This window comes from Anomaloglossus baeobatrachus (assembly GCF_048569485.1).
Source record: "Anomaloglossus baeobatrachus isolate aAnoBae1 chromosome 5 unlocalized genomic scaffold, aAnoBae1.hap1 SUPER_5_unloc_22, whole genome shotgun sequence".
Classification (NCBI taxonomy): domain Eukaryota; kingdom Metazoa; phylum Chordata; class Amphibia; order Anura; family Aromobatidae; genus Anomaloglossus; species Anomaloglossus baeobatrachus.
The window spans coordinates 1,118,155-1,134,605 of record NW_027441798.1 but is presented as its reverse complement, the minus strand read 5'-3'; the positions used below and the strand labels follow the sequence as shown (position 1 = coordinate 1,134,605).

General features: G+C 45.5%; 1 protein-coding gene and 1 pseudogene across 1 annotated transcript in view; one reads left to right on the top strand and one right to left on the bottom strand.

The window, feature by feature from the left end:
- The window catches only part of LOC142259013 (uncharacterized), a 90,180-nt gene that overhangs the window by 29,964 nt on the left and 43,765 nt on the right, over nucleotides 1-16,451 (bottom strand). The gene's annotated exons all lie outside the window — the stretch shown is intronic.
- Nucleotides 4,768-15,012, top strand: LOC142259012 (uncharacterized; annotated as a pseudogene).

Here is a 16,451-nt window from a genome sequence, read left to right as displayed (position 1 = left end):
ACCTCGGCACACTACCCGTGCCCACAGTAAAGGTTTTAGTCAAGCCTGGAATTACGCCACCGCAGCTGAGACAATCCCTCCTCCCGCTACCTCTCGCAGTACATCTACCAGTACGTGGATGATTTACTACTGTGCTGCCCTAGTGAAGAGGAATGCTTACCTTTCTGGCAGAAGTAGGATGCAAAGCAAGCAGAGATAAATGCAGACGGTGGATTCCCAGTGCGTCACTACTCATGCAACCGCTGTATGATTGCACAAAGAATGTTCCTTTTTCCCTTACAGAAGAAGCTTGATAAAACTTTCAAAAGCTCAAGGAACTAGTGATTGATGCACCTGCTCTGGCACTACCAAACTATGATCTCACCTTTAATCTGTTCGTAGCAGAGCTTCAAGGATTTGCCGTAGGAGTACTCACCCAGAAGACGGACAAACATCACATAATCGGGTACTACTCCTCTCAACTCGACAACGTCACCAAAGCAGCACCAACCTGTGTCCGTGCTGTTACAGCAGTTTCAAACATACTGCAGAAAGCATCTGAGATCTCACTAGATTTCCCGACTACCATCCTTACCAGCCATGACATTTATGCTGTTCTCAATCAAGTGCAGTTGAAACATCTCTCCATGGCAAGACAAGTCAGACTCCAGTGCACGCTGTTGCTACCCCCCAAACATCTCATTTGCTCGAGTTACAAGTCTAAACCTTGCTGATCTGCTGATCTTTACAAGTTTAGAAGGGGGGACAGAAGAGAGTGACAGAAGAGAGGACAGAAGAGAGTGACAAATGTACCAGCGCACCATTTGATCATGATTGTCAGGAACTCATTGAACATGAGGCAAAGCCCCTGCACAATATTCAGACAACACCGCTTACAAATCCAGACTTTGAACTTTTTGTGGATGGTAGCAGATACGCTGATGAAGCAGGCAAGTTCCACACCGGATTTGCAGTAGTGACTCTATATGCAGTCCTAGCCAAACAACCGCTACCTCCACGCATATCTGCTCAAGAAGCAGAACTTCTTGCCCTCATTTGGGCAATTGAGTTTCTGGAAGAACGAACAGCGAACATCTACACGGACTCAGCCTATGCACACGGCATTGTGCACGATTTTGGCACTATCTGGCAGACTAGAGGATTCCTCACAGCAACAGGAAATCCCATCAGGCATGGAGCCTCAGTGAAGAAACTAATGGAAGTAGCCTTGATACCAAAACAGCTAGCAATCATAAAGGTTGCTGCCCACACCAAGGCTCAAACACCCGAGGCAAGGGGAAATCGCTTGGCCGACCAAACAGCAAAACAAGCAGCCTTACTCCCTTTGAAGGAGACGGAAACAGTGTCAACGACGGAGGAAGAAATGCAGAACCTCTTTGAGACACAAGAAAACGCCTCTGAGGAAGAAAAGGCCGGATGGCGGGCCAAGGGGGCAGAAAAGGTGGAGGGGATTTGGCGCCTAAACGGACTTCCCGTCCTGCCACGCAGTTGGTTCCCTGCCATTTTCCAAGTACTCCACTACCCCACACATGGAAGCACAAACTCAATCATGAACCAGATGCAACCATATTGGGTAGCCCCCGGCTTCAGACAATACGCCTCCCAGAGAATAAAGGATTGTCACATCTGTCAACAACACAATCCAGGCCAGCTAACTAAAACCCCGCAAAGACACATGCCAAAGACGTTTGCCCCATTCCAAAGAGTACAAATAGACTATATACAGTTGCCAAGACATGGCATCTACGAGTTTGTACTTGTCTGTGTAGACCTCTTCTCAGGATGGCCAGAGGCCTACCCTGTCAGCTCAGCCACGGCCCGTATTACAGCAAAGAAATTGGCCTGTGAGCTGGTACCCCGGTTTGGACTCCCTGAAGTCATAGAGTCAGACCGAGGTACTCATTTCACTGGACAAGTTTTCCAGAACACCTGTGCCCTGTTAGGCATTCAGTCAGCCTTACACACGCCTTACCACCCACAGTCATCAGGGAAAGTGGAAAGGTTAAATGGGACTCTAAAGCTCAAACTAGCCAAGGCAGTGGAGGAGACTGGTAGACCATGGACAGAATGTCTCCCCATAGCTCTTTACTCTATAAGGACTACCCCGCAGGGAAAGCACAGGCTCTCACCATTTGAAATACTCTTTGGTAGTGCACCCAGATTAGGATGCTACTTCCCGCAGGAGTTACACCTGCAATGTGATAGCCTAACGTCTTATGTTGTTTCCCTGCAGAAGAGACTAACTGAAACCCACCAAAGGGTCTACTCTTCTCTACCTGATCCTGATGCTGTTCCAGGAACCCACTCCCTAAAGCCTGGTGACCGGGTCTACCTAAAGAAGCACGTGAAAAAGACCCTTGAGCCACGATTCGAAGGGCCTTTGACTGTCCAGCTGACCACTCCAACCTCCGTCAAACTTGAGGGGAGATCGACATGGGTCCATGCCAGCCACTGCAAGAAGGCCTAATACTGCTGATAAGTATTTCTATGTGTACTCCCTTTTTGGGGCCTTCTACACCACGGCAGAATTCATTTGAGACCCATCATGAAGTGTTAGCTGAAAAAACTTGAGATCACAGACTGCTTGATATGTACACACACACTTGTGACAGCCTCTTCCATGCCATACTTAGCCATACCAGTCCCAATAAACAAAGTGTTTCAATGGGGAGGCTGTTACAACAGACTATCAGTGTTCCAAGTGTTACTCTGTTTACTAGTTGCTTATGTAGTGTTCAAGTTGCTAATGGCTTTGTTTTCCCGCTGCTTGAAGCAATGTAGATACAATGATTATTCAGCACCCGTATGAAATCACTAATATGCCTTTTTCTCTTCTCTACTCTTTCCTCTAGAAATCACCTTGGCGTATCATGATGAGACTCCTATCGAGAGGCATGCAGGCAGTCCTGGGTGACGGATGTGAGACGACACTCCCTGAGCAACCCGCGGCTCAGAAAGTATCTGGAGACTAGCCTGCTCGCTTTATAGTCCACAGCTTCTCGATGGCCCCCTGTCCATCAATCACGCCAATAGGGGGGATTGTGAGGAAAGAGTTAACCTTTTCCACTGACTTAGAAAAATAATAGAAATTCATTCTCCCTGGCAAGACCAAACCAGACTTATTTGCGTAATAAACTGTGAGACCAACTTCAAGGACACAGAATGTTTTGACTTAGAAATGACTGACAAACATCTTGTTATGGGAATAAGAACGCAACAGTTTATTATGGGAGCATAAGTCATTATGTTAATTTCTCTTGCTGGGAATATGTAATTCACGCCTTTAATGAATATGTATGCTGCATAGTTACGCCCTAATCAAATCTGTATAACCTTGTAATGTAAACAAAATAATACAGTTTCTTTTTGGGAGCCGCACGTCTCCTAGCCTTTACGTGTATAACGGTGTCTGCCTGTTTTCATTGAAGGCTAAAGGGAGGGCAGAGGGGGGTCACCGGTACCCTCTCTCATTTGGGCATCGCTGGCAATAGCTGTGACCGTTAGGTCAACCTAACAGTCCTCAGCCACTTTCTGCCCTCGGTCCTTGGCTCCTTTCTGCCCTCGGTCCTCGGCCCCTTTCCGCCCTCGTTCCTCGACCCCTTTCCGCCCTCGTTCCTCGGCCCCTTTCCGCCCTCGTTCCTCGGCCTCTTCCGCCCTCGTTCCTCGGCCCCTTTCCGCCCTCGGTCCTCGGCCCCTTTCCGCCCTGAATCCTCGGCCCCTTTCCGCACTCATTCCTCGTCCCCTTTCCGCCCTCGGTCCTCGGCCCCTTTCCGCCCTCGTTCCTCGACCCCTTTCCGCCCTCGTTCCTCGGCCCCTTTCCGCCCTCGTTCCTCGGCCTCTTCCGCCCTCGTTCCTCGGCCCCTTTCCGCCCTCGGTCCTCGGCCCCTTTCCGCCCTGAATCCTCGGCCCCTTTCCGCACTCGTTCCTCGTCCCCTTTCCGCCCTCGGTCCTCGGCCCCTTTCCTCCCTCGGTCCTCGGACCCTTTCCGCCCTCGGTCCTCGGTCCCTTTCTGCCCTCCGTCCTCGGCCCCTTTCTGCCCTCGGTCCTCGCCCCTTTCTGCCCTCGGTCCTCGGCCCCTTTATACCCCCCACAGTATAATGTTCCCCCAGAATGCTCTCATTATATCTTTCCCCTTATTATCTCCAGTAATTGTGTTATTACAGCAGATTCTTCATGATGTTACATCGTCATCTTCTCCCCATTCAGGACCCTACAATATCGGATCCTCTCAGTGGAGATCTTCTATAGAAGAGAATTCTCCTGATTGCCCTGTGAAGGATGGATATGGACAGGGACAAGATGGCGGAGAGGATATTACACCTCACCCTAGAGATCCTCTTCCGGCTTACTGGAGAGGTGAGAGATTCTGATGACGTCACATTACATCATTCTTATCTATGGGAATAACAGATGGACAGAACTGGAGAGGTGAGGACTCTGGAAATGTCTGGAGTGAGATTTATAACTGTGTCTCTCCATAACCAGGATTACATATTAGTGAAGACCTCTAGTGAGCGCTGTCAGGCCCCCATGTCTGAGGGATGGGGAAGACCCCTGAGCCCAATCACGGGGCCTCCACCTTACCCCCCGATACATGAGGACATCAATGACCAGAAGATCCTAGAACTCACCTACAAGATGACTGAGCTGCTGACTGGAGAGATGACACTGCTGGGAATGCTGGGACATTATACAGTAACGCTATGAAGGGATCGGGGGGTGACGGTATTATTGTCTGTGTTAGGTGCCTATAAGGTGTCAGGACGTCACCGTCTATTTCTCCATGGAGGAGTGGGAGTATTTAGAAGGACACAAAGATCTGTACAAGGACGTCATGATGGAGGCTCCCCAGCCCCTCACATCACCAGGTAATAGACAGGACTAAATACACACGGCCTATAATTATCTGTATGTAAGGAATGAATTCAGTCCCTGTATGTGTCTCCTCCAGTTCTATCCAGTAAGAGGACAACACCAGAGAGATGTCCCCGTCCTCTTCTCCCACTGGACTGTAAACAAGAAGATCCCGATGTTCCTCAGGATCATCAGGTAGATGGAAAGAAGGTGTAACGGGGTGCCAGGGGTGCCTCGGGGGTTGTAGTCGTGGCCCCTTTTTCTGTCAGGCTTACCCCCGGCTCCGCCGTCACTTTTGGGACAGGAGATGACTTGGTGGGGCAGAGTGTGGTGGTGCAGATAACGCCGTCAGATGTACAAACACTTTGCAGACGTAGGTCGGTTGAACCAGTAGGCATGTTTATTGTACACTTCTTCCAAACACAGAGGCAATAAACAGATGACTTCACAACGCTTGCTGGGGAAAAACCTTTTCTGGACGTCTCCTCTAGTGGGGATGTGCCCGGCTACTCTACTTCGCCTAGGCTCCCACTCCGGCTAACACAGACTGGACCCTCACCAATACTGCTTCACACTTGAGGAAACTTCTTCTTTCTTTTCTGTTGCTTTCCTGTTCACCCAGCTCCCACACTCTGCCCCTTCTGCTTCTTCTCTCCCGTCCCGGACTCGACTGACTTCAACACACCCTCCCTTTCCCCCTAAGCTGCCGGCTCCTCCTCCCTCCTGTACAGTTTCTATGGGGACAGCCGTCCCACCCGGCCACTAGGGGAACCCACTAAAACAGTAAAACATTTTTATTAAATAACATCAATTTTTAACAACTCTCAGGGGGACACTGCACCTCCTTGTAAGGGATCTGCCCACCCCTTACATTCCTCCCCTCTTTCTGCCTAAGCCTCCCGGCAAGGCCTGAACCTAAAAAAACACATTTTAGCAGCAAAGTCATTTTTATAAAAACTCTAAACAGGTTCACATCAAGGCACACTCAAGGGGCGCACGAGTCTGGCGCCCGGAGTCCCTCCTGGGAGCTCCCGGTCTTAGTAGATAGTGTGCCCGGAGACCTTCAGCATGTACTCCCGGTCTTTGCAGGTCTTCTGCCCGGAGGTTTTCACAACACTCCCGGTCTTGGTAGATAGGAGCACAAAACAACAAAGTCTTCTTCAACAACACGGAGGGAGCCCCTGGCTCAGTCCAGCATCGGGCTCCTTCCGGGCTCGTAGCTTGAACAGGTTGCAAACTGTGGAACTTTCCCGGCTCTTTAACACTGCCGGAAATCAACACGAACATGTCCATTACCTCCGGTCATTACGGGTCACTCGGGATGGTAAGCGCGCTGCCATTCGGCCCGCTGGGCCCTCACGTAATCAGAGAGGGACTGGCCTGGCAAGCGGCACAGCCTCCGGAACGGTTCGTAGTTGACGGTTGGTTCTGGCGCCTCTGTCTCCGGTTTTGCCTCGTCAACCCCCGACGGGGGTGATGGGGTCGCTGCACGGGATGGCTGGGGACTGCCCACAACGATCACCGGGTGTGTGACCAAACTCTGATGAATTGCCACCGCCGGTGTTCCCTTCTCGGAGTCAGCACCCAGTCCTGTCTTGACTTTGGGCAGTACCGCCTGTATGTTTCTCGACCGGGAAGTCTCAGCCAACACCGGTCTCTTTTGGGTACGTCTCCGGTATTGGCACTCTTCCCACTTGATTTCTTGCTGCCACTGTGCAGCCTCCTGTGTAGTGGGCATCCGGGTCACTCCTATGGCAAATAGGCCCCGGCATCCCACTTCCCTCCGGAATTTCACATTTTCTCCCGGGTATAGAGTATGAAGGCGTTGTGGTAAGCCCTCAGTGTCCAGGTTCACCCGGTTGTAGAAAAAATGGTCTCCGGTCTCTTCATCATCAATGAATCCATAGCCTTCTTTTTGATTAAATTTGACTACGGTGCCTACAGTGCACTGCTGCTCAAATTCGTCGCTAAGGGGACCGGCCATTATCTCGCGGGCCACGGTCTCGGCCAGCAACCTCTCCTGCACCGGGTCGGGTTCAGGTGATGGGGACTTTCGCTGAGTCAGGGGCGACGGCTTCACTGGGTCCCAGAAGAATCCCCACTCGTCTTCTTCTAGCTCCCGGGCATGTTGCTCTTCCGGGGCCGGAACTGCTGTGTGGGTTGGAGACCCCACCTCGACTGGCGGGGGCACCTCCGGACACTGGTGTGGAGTTCCCAGGAGTCTGTTTCCCGACGGCAGCTGTGCCGTGTAAGTAGCTCGGACCTCGGTCGAGGTCTCCCCGGTCGCGGCGTCCCAGGTAGTGACCCAGGTAACTTTTGTGGGCCGCTCCGGTCCTCCGGGCACAGCCGGTAAGTTAAGGGTGAGTCCTTCCGCAGCCGCAGTCTGCTTCGGGCGTCCTCTGCCCAGGCTAGTCGCTACTAGTGCGGCCACCGCAGCTTGCTGTCTTCCTGAGTTCTCCATCTTGCTCGGAGTTAGCGTTTCTGGTAAAGGCGACGGGGTCAGTGGAGATGCTGGAGAAAGTGCAGGCGGGCCTTCTTTTCCCGCTCTTGGATACACTCCACCCCCAGTCTCACACATCAGATCGACCCAGCTGCGGCAGTTCTTCTTTTTTTCCGAAACACCGCCCACTTCACATGTTTTCATCAGTACCCTGGGGCCAGCACCTCCCCTCTTTGGGCGGAGTACTCCGTACTTCTTTTTCTTCACCGGCCAGCCCCAGGCTCTTCTTTTGGCGCCAATTCTTCGCGCGCTCACTGTGTCCTTGAAGACGACAGCCATCTTGCCGCCATCTTGTGCCCGGTCCAACGCCTCAGGCACCACTTGTTCTTCCCACCATGGGATCGGGACCCTTCGCCAATAATCCGGATCCTGCCGACTACGCCACATGTAACGGAGTGCCAGGGGTGCCTCGGGGGTTGTAGTCGTGGCCCCTTTTTCTGTCAGACTTACCCCCGGCTCCGCCGTCACTTTTGGGACAGGAGATGACTTGGTGGGGCAGAGTGTGGTGGTGCAGATAACGCCGTCAGATGTTCAAACACTTTGCAGACGTAGGTCGGTTGAACCAGTAGGCATGTTTATTGTACACTTCTTCCAAACACAGAGGCAATAAACAGATGACTTCACAACGCTTGCTGGGGAAAAACCTTTTCTGGACGTCTCCTCTAGTGGGGATGTGCCCGGCTACTCTACTTCGCCTAGGCTCCCACTCCGGCTAACACAGACTGGACCCACACCAATACTGCTTCACACTTGAGGAAACTTCTTCTTTCTTTTCTGTTGCTTTCCTGTTCACCCAGCTCCCACACTCTGCCCCTTCTGCTTCTTCTCTCCCGTCCCGGACTCGACTGACTTCAACACACCCTCCCTTTCCCCCTAAGCTGCCGGCTCCTCCTCCCTCCTGTACAGTTTCTATGGGGACAGCCGTCCCACCCGGCCACTAGGGGAACCCACTAAAACAGTAAAACATTTTTATTAAATAACATCAATTTTTAACAACTCTCAGGGGGACACTGCACCTCCTTGTAAGGGATCTGCCCATCCCTTACAAAGGTGCCATGTAATCTCCCTATGATGTGTAGACGGCTGTGAAGGTCTTGTGCTCAGTCTTGTTTTATCCTCCAGAATTATATGTGTTATACTTGTGTACTGAGAGCGGTGGAGATGGCAGGATTAGAGCTGATCATAGATGGGACTTCTCCATCTGTCTGTGACTTTTACAATATTTGTTTCAGGGTGAAGATCTGCCCCATATTAATACTACAGAGACATATGTGAGAGATGATGAGCGGAGTAAGGAGGAGATTCCTACAGATAACCGCCCAGGTGAGTAGTGACTACGAAATGCAGAGAAGTCACAGATTCTTCTCAGTCACCGGCTGTGGCTGATTTATTGGTGGTGTAGTTCGGCCATATCACAATCAAGTGGTCCCCATTCCACCTCTAAACCAAAGCAATGAATCTGTCCCCATTACTTTGGGCATTGGAGGTCCTTCTGTTGGAGTTAGACGATTCGCCCAGATCTGTAAACTAAAAATCTAAACGACAGTGTACGTAGATTGTGCGGACAAGTTAGAAAATCACTTGTAGAATGATATTATGATGACCTGTAGGAGATATCGGAGGGTGATGATGCCATTTCCTTCCTAGAATCCTGCCATCATATAAGATGAATCTACCTTCTCTGTATTTTGTGCTGGTGAATGTGATAACTTGGCCCCTACAACACCAGGTCCAGTCTTTTTGATCAAACTTTGCTTTTATGATGGCCAACATTAAATGTCCAGTGAGATCCAAGGGTGAATTTCTGTACAATAGTTTCCCTTTATTTTGACTTTTCAATTTTCTTTAAAACTGACTAACTTCAACAGAATTGTAATAAACTGCAAAAAAAAAGACCATTCCCCGATTGCCATGATCTATCCCTCAGCTGTGGGTGGCTGATGGCTCTAATCTACAGATAAGAGCCACCGAGCCGCATCCTCTAATCACCCAGTGATGTGTCACCGCTCGTTACTAATTATTTTACTGATGAAGACTGATGAGTTTGATCATTTCAGTGGATTTTTTGTTGTCTATACTCAGTTATTCACTACAGTAGTTAGCGCCCAAAATACTCTGATTTCACCACTTACCGCACCCAGTTTTTCTGTTCCTAACGAGGTGATAACTTTGGAGGCTTCTTCTGATCCAATGATTCTGAGATATTTTTTCTGTGACACATTGTACTTTATGTTTATGGGAATTTTAGGTTGTAATTTTCAAACTTTAAAGTTTTATTTTCTTAAACAGAAACTACACAAGATAGATAATAAATAACATTTACCTTATTCCTACTTTAGGGCGGCAGCATTTATCAATTACTCCCTTTAATTTTTCCAACATCCTTTTATTTTTTTAAATGCTAGAAGGCTTAAAAGTTTAGAATCAAGTGTTTATATATTCAATTAAATCTTTCCAAGATGTCCCTCATGACAGCATCATAGGAGGATTCTCCTCATATCCTCTATACAGACAGAAAACACACGAGAGGTTAAAAGCCCCTGCCACCCTCACCCTCCCAGTATTTTTCCTGTCTCTATAACAGGAGAGACGCAGGAGGTAGTGCAGCAGCGTGAGGCACCTACCTGGAGATGGACTCTGGAGGATCGGGGGGTTCACCTCTCTCCTTCCTCCTGTCAAGTGGTCCGAGGACTACACCTCTTCCAGGGAAGTCCCTAACCCTGCCCCAGTAGAGTGGGACAATGCTCCTGGCACCAGCCGCCTCCTTCGCATGAGGGCTGTTGGCGTCCTGCCATGATGGCCGCGACTGTGCTTCCGGTCATGCGCAGTGCGTGCCTTTCACTCCAGAACGCACTTCGGGTGCTGTCATGATGGACACCTAGATATACAATTACCAGTAGGTAAAAACAAAAAAGTGAGCCGGAGTATGAATGGTATACATGGAGCCTGTGAGCTCATGTTCACACTGGCCATAAGACAAAGAGAAACCAAGGGAAAAATTGTGAAAATATACCCTGCTGTAACTAAATAAAAGCATAGTGCATAAAGGTTTAATATTAGAGTGTGTAGGTACTGTCCCAACTGGGTACACCTTGTCGTTGGTGAGATGGCTTTATGCTTTTTTTTTTTTTAATCAAAAACAGTGTTTACTAAGTACCCTATGTTTATATGCACTATGCTTTGTTTAGTTACAGCAGGGTATATTTTCACAATTTTCCCCTTGGTTTCTCTCTTTAATTACCAGTAGGTGTAATTCCTGTTTTTGGATAACAATTCACTTTTAAAATTACTTTCAGGGGCCTAGATTTTAGAAAATTGTTCTCTTCATAGTATCAAATACCACATTCAGGAAGAATAGTCAGGTAGCCGGGTCAGAACCAGAAGGCAGAGAAAATAGAAAATCAACAAATATGAGTACACCCTAAGTGAAATAGCCAAATTGTGCTCAAAATGAAAAATTATCTGTGGTCACCATTAGTTTCTAGCACTGCCTTAATTCTCTTGGGCATGGAGTTCACAACAACGTCACAGGAGCTGCTGGATCCTCTTCCATCCTCCATAATGACATCACAGAGCTGGTGGATGTTAGGGACCTTCTGCTCCTCCACCTTCCATTTGAGGAGGCCCCACAGATGCTCAATAGGGTTTAGGTCTGTAGACATGCTTGACCAGTTCAGCACCTTTACCCTCAGTTTGTTTAGCAATGCAGTGGTTGTCTTGGAGGTGTGTTTGGAGTCATCATCATGTTGCAATACTCTGTTTCTCCATTGACAGATGATGGAACTGAGAGGGGGCTTATTTTTGTGGGAGAGTTAGAAGTTTATTTTGGTATCATATTCACCTACATAACAATTTTAGTGGTGTTTTATTCCAGTATTTGGAAGGCAGAATGAACAAACTGTTGAACACCACAGTCTACTGGTTCATGCCATGAGGTCTTCTATTAGACTGTGATAAGGATAATAAGCTGCATACTAACCAATATCAAAATATAAACATGAAAAATGGTAAAGCATTACTGCTATAGGGATACTATGAACAATGAAAAATACATTTAGCTATCTGGAAAAAATGAAATACATGAAAAATGGTATTGCAAAACTGCTACGAATATTTGAAAGTATTAGAGATGTTTAGCAAATGTATTGATCAATGCAAATGAGCCCGAAAACCAACGACAAGGTAATCTCTAATTTTTCGGGAACCTATCCTTAGTGCCTCTCTATGTGCTGGTAAAAATCTGCAAGTATGGGCAGATAGGCTCCTGGCTATATAGGATCATAAATAGAGTCTGGTAATAGGGTGGTGTTCTGGGTTCTCAGTCAGAAAAAACTGCATGCTATTCAGAAAAAAGACTGACTGGAACACCTATATGTGTGAATTAGGTGCTAGCCTAAAAATATATGACTATAATAAAGATAATAAGCTGCACATTATCTAATTTTAGGCTAGCACCTAATTCACACATACAGGTGTTCCAGTCAGTCTCTTTTCTGAGTAGTATGCAGTTTCTTCTGACTGAGAACCCAGTACCCCACCCTATTACCAGACTCTATTTATGATCCTATATAGCCAGGAGCCTGTCTGCCCATACTTGCAGATTTTTAACAGCACATAGAGAGGCACTAAGGATAGGTTCCCGAAAAATTAGAGATTACCTTGTCGTTGGTTTTCGGGCTCATTTGCATTGATCAATATATTTGCTAAACATCTCTATTACTTTCAAATATTCATAGCAGTTTTGCAATACCATTTTTTCATGTATTTCATTTTTCCAGATAGCTAAATGTATTTTTCATTGTTCATAGTATCCTTATAGCAGTAATGCTTTACCATTTTTCATGTTTATATTTTGATAGTGGTTAGTATGCAGCTTATTATCCTTATTATAGTCATTTATAGCACCTAATTCACACATATAGGTGTTCCAGTCAGTCTTTTTTCAGAATTCTATTAGACTGTGAGCTGTCATTGTCTTAGTGAATAATTCTATTTTACTACATAACGTGCTGTTTCTATGGACATTTTAAGTAGAAATGTTTAAAAATATTAATTTCCAGCATATTTTATGAAAAAAATAACAGGTTTTATTCTTAGCAGATGACTGTACCACGAGACCAGTGGGACAACTGACATCTTCAATTTATAAATCAGATGACCTTGAGATCACACAGGATTCAAGTAAAGTGAATGCCATTATTCCAGATATCCCATCTTTTTATCACAGCAAAGATCGATCATCTGATCCTATGAAATGGGTCCTCTCTTCTGAATCATTACAGACTACTAAAATAAATAAAAGTCGCAAAAAAGGCATTGGAAAAGTAACTGCTCTTAAAGGAAAGATGGCAATTTCACGATTAAAAAATGGAAATAATTTTCCCCTCGAAACATCATTTGTTAAACATCAAAAAATTCACACAGAGGAGAAGAGATTTTCTTGTTCCAAATGTAAGAAATATTTTAATCACAAATCAAACCTTGTAAAACATCATAGAACTCACACAGGGGAGAAGCCATATTCATGTTCAGAATGTGGGAAATGTTTCATCCGGAAAAGCAAACTTGTTATACATCAAAGAACTCATACAGGGGAGAAGTCATTTTCATGTTCAGAATGTGGGAAATGTTTTAATACCAAATCACATCTTATTAGACATCACAGAACTCACACAGGTGAGAAGCCTTTTTCATGTTCAGCATGTGGGAAAAGTTTTAACCAGAAAATAAGTCTTGTTCACCATGAGATAATTCATACTGGGGAGAAGTCATATTCATGTTCAGAATGTGGAAAATGTTTTAACCGGAAATCAAATCTTCTTACACATCAAAGAACTCATAAAGGGGAGAAGTCATTTTCATGTTCAGAATGTGGGAAATATTTTAATACCAAATCAAGTCTTATTAGACATCACAGAACTCACACAGGTGAGAAGCCTTTTTCATGTTCAGAATGTGGGAAATGTTTTACCCAGAAAGTAAGTCTTGTTATACATGAGATAATTCATACTGGGGAGAAGTCATATTCATGTTCAGAATGTGGAAAATGTTTTAACCGGAAATCAAATCTTATTACACATCAAAGAACTCATAAAGGGGAGAAGTCATTTTCATGTTCAGAATGTGGGAAATATTTTAACTCCAAATCAAATCTTAATAGACATCAGAGAACTCACACAGAGGTGAAGCCGTTTTCATGTGAAAAATGTGGGAAATGTTTTGCGCGTAGATCAACTCTTCTTTATCACCAGAGCAGTCACAGAGAGTAGAAGCATTTTTCATGTTCAGAATATGGGAAATGTTTTCCTCAGAAATTGCATCTTATTATACACCAAATAACTCACACAGGCGAGAAGCCTTTTTCATGTTCAGAATGTTTTCAACACAAGTGGAACTTCTTAAACATCAAAAATCCCACACAGGGAGAAGCCATTATCATGCGTAGAATGTGAAAAATGAATAACAGGAAAATCATATTTTATTGACCATCAATAATAACTCACACCAGGAGAAATTATATATTTTATTGACAGATTAGACAAAAATCACATAACAGACAGTCGTAAAATGACAAAAGTAAATTACTTTAGAACTTACCATATTTTTTGGACTAAAAGACGCACTTCTAACAAAAAAAAACAACTTTCTGATAAGTGAGTGTGTCTTATAGTCTGGAGGCAGCTTCCTGTTATGGAGAATGCTGAGACAGTGTCTTTCCCAATCACAGAGAGAACTGCTCTCTCCTCCTGCCCCACACTGATCGATGTAATCGGTGCAGAGCAGGAGAGGAAGCTGCCGGCACCTGCACAGAGGCTGCACATCCTGAGTGAGCAGCTGAAGAACCTTCCACCCCACGAGTTCCAGGACTTTTCAGGTCATCGGATCAATCACCCTGTAAGGGACTGTAAAATGGGGTGATGTGTGCACAGTGTGTGTGTATATAAATGTATATACAGAGAAGATCACAATTTCCTAAATGTTGCATTAACTGTGTCGTCCTATGTGATTATATCCTAACATGAGTAAACTAGCAGGATTTCACGCTTATTTCAGAAATTGAATTTTTTCAAAAGCACATAATAAAAATGTAAATGAGATAAATGTAAAAGAACACTGATCAAAATTAGAGAACACTTTCAGATACCTGCAAGTTATTGGTGTTAATCTGGCACCTGGTGCTAATTTTCTTAATTATCTGACAAACCCTACGTAACTGGCAGCCTAACTTAACAGTTTGCACTGACTTTGCAAAAATGATATGCCGTTCCAAAGTGACTGAAACACTCCTGCAGCAGGTTATCCAGATGAAGGCCAAAGGGGTGACCCTAACAGCCCTAGCAAGAGAAGTTGCTTGTTCCAAGTCTGTTATTTCGAGAATATTGCATCTTTATAACATCACAAACTCTCAATTCCTCAAAGAAGATTGGTCACCCTTGCAAGAGAGGACAGGATAATGTGGGGAATATCCATGGGTAACTGTTTCAGCACTGCAGCTGGAATTGCTCGCCAGGTCAGCACCGAACAAGGTAAGGATCTGTCTTGTCATACAATGTCACGATGTTTAAGAGCATTTGGACTGAAAGCCCACTCTGCAGTTACTAAACCTCTCATTAGCAGAAAGAATCAAAAGGCTGAAGTCACCTTTGGTGAGGAGCATGTTGTGTGGACAGAGAAGAAGTGCTTTATAGATATCGATGAAAGCAAGTTTAATTTATTTGGGTCTGATGGGAAACATTATGTTCGTCAATGAACTGGGGAAAGACTAAACCCAAAGTGTATTAAGAAGTCAGTGACAGGCGGTGGAGGACGTGTCATGGTTTGGGGAATATTTTCTGCAGCAGGATTTGGACCTCTCATACAGCTACATGGCAGAGTGAATGCAAGTGTGGATCAGAACCTTCTTCAACAACACGAAGTTCCTTCCTTGCGTTCATCAATCAATCAGCCAGCAATTTTCATGCAGGACAATGTCCCCTGTGAAACAACAAAATGGGTAAAGCAGTTCCTTGAAACAAGACATTGAAGCAATGAAATGGCCGCCCAGTGTCCTGATCTAAACCCAATAGAAAACCTCTGGAACATCCTTGGTGACAAAGTTATTACATTGTTTCTGAAAAAAGCAAGTGATCAGACATTGTTCTATAATTTTGATCTCCATTGTATTTAGCAGAACTGTATGTAAATGTGCTTATATAGCAGAGCTGAGCATGCATATACTGTCCATGCAGCAGTGTTGTGTGTAAATAAATTTACAACTTTTATTTTCTATATATAATTAAATATAAATTGCTTTTGTTTTTTAACCCCTTTACGTCCAAGGGCGTACAGGTACGTCTTTGGTCGCCTATCTCCAGTTACTGCGGGCTCTGGTGGTGAGCTCGAGGAAATCTCTGCACATGTCTACTGATCTGATCAGCAGACATGTGTGGCTATCAGGCTCAGGTGTATCGGAGATCCACCCGCACCTGTTAACCCTTTAGATCGCGCTGTAAAACAGTGACAGCACGACTTAAATGGCCACGGTGGGGATTGTGCCGTTTCCCACCACCATGGGCTGTCCCGTGACACGATCACGGTGCGCCAATGTGTTTCCATGGTAGCGTGGGGTCAGCTGATGACCTCTGACACTGCCATGGTGCACTCCCTGGGAGAACCGACAGATCGCCAGCACTTACAGGAAAGCAGTATTTATGAAATGTTTAGGAAATCGGACTATGCAGTGATAACGTCCCCCTCGGGGACTAGTAAAATAAATAGCAAATATTAATAAAACGTTTTAAAAAAAATAGGAAAAAATAAGAAAAAACACTAAAAAATTCAAATTACCATACCCTCCCTTTTGCCCCCCTGAAAATAAAACAGTTAAAAAAATTAAAAAAAATACACATTTGGTATCAAGAAAAAAAGAGAATAAAAGTTTCTATAGTGCAAAAATTGTACAAAAAATGTCATCATAAAGAAGGTGAACATCCATTTATTTAGTCTAAAAACATATTAAAACACCAGGACCATGCCCCGAGATAGATAGACACCACTTAGGGATTCATGAAACTAATTACATGTTATGAGGGTACAGATGGCGCAATCATCATAATAT